Source organism: Echinococcus granulosus (genome assembly GCF_000524195.1).
Source record: "Echinococcus granulosus chromosome Unknown EG_S00267, whole genome shotgun sequence".
In the NCBI taxonomy this organism is placed as follows: domain Eukaryota; kingdom Metazoa; phylum Platyhelminthes; class Cestoda; order Cyclophyllidea; family Taeniidae; genus Echinococcus; species Echinococcus granulosus.
In genome coordinates, this window is record NW_020170647.1 from 7157 (window position 1) to 8270 (window position 1114).

A 1114-nucleotide genomic window follows, 5' to 3' on the forward strand; every position below is an offset into this window, starting at 1 on the left:
GCAACAAGAGGTTTTATTAATTTGTCCTGAAAATTTGGACTTTACGACGTCATTCTTTATGCCAAAGTATAATTTTCTGAAGCAACAGCATGGTAAGAATATTACGAGAAAGGGGTTTATAGCTAAAACTGTACAATGGACAGATATTTACTTAAATGCATGCATAGTACTTTTTAAGGCCTGTCATCTAAATGGCCAATTTAATCCCTTCGAATATTGAAAAACTAGAAGAAAAGCTATGCTAATCAAGCATTTTGTGCACAGGTGAAGTCGACTTGCAAACGTACTTGCCACTTTGACAATTTGGGAAGGGCCAATGATTTATCAAACTCAAATTTGGTGCTCGAGGTGCAAATGGAAGATCTTGAGTACACAATTATTTGAATGTTTGCGACTGACTGACTGCGTACTGATTTTTAACTCTTTGGAATATTTTCACCGGGAATACCGCTTTGGCTATGGCAGTGTAAGAAAGGCGGTTACAGGTAATGGCACTTCAGCACGTGCATGTTATAGCCATTCTTGAAGGTAAGGGGGTTGATAGTCATCCATCTCCTTATCCACATATGTTTGTACGACCCATTTACTATTTTACTATTTGCTAATAGCAAAGTGGCAAAAATGAAAGCAATTTATCGTGCAGGCAAATGAGCCAAACGGGTTCTATTCCTGTTTGGGGCGATAATGCCACCGAAGCTCAGAGGGTAGCACAGAATGGTGCATTGACAATGAAGTCGGTCTAGTTATCGGGATTCCAAGCATTAATTTTAGCTCTCTCTCCTGCTTCACCTCCATATTGTGGCCGTGGTTGTCATCCATTTCCACACCTCGCTTTCTCCCTCTCCCCCTGCTTATCTAGTTTTGTCCCAAAGGCTAGGCATCACTTTACGTAAGGCTAAGTGCCAACAAATATAACATTTGGTGAATGTGAAGTGATTAACTTTGCATTAGCAAATTGAATCGAGGAGATAATTTAATGTGATGTCAATTCAGTTAGTGGTGGATGGCTCAGCAGTCATTCCCTTTATTCATCCTTCATTCCATTTTTTACTCATTCACTCAGGTTAATGGCTTACTAAATCACTCATTTGCAGACGATTGCATTGTTGTCTTT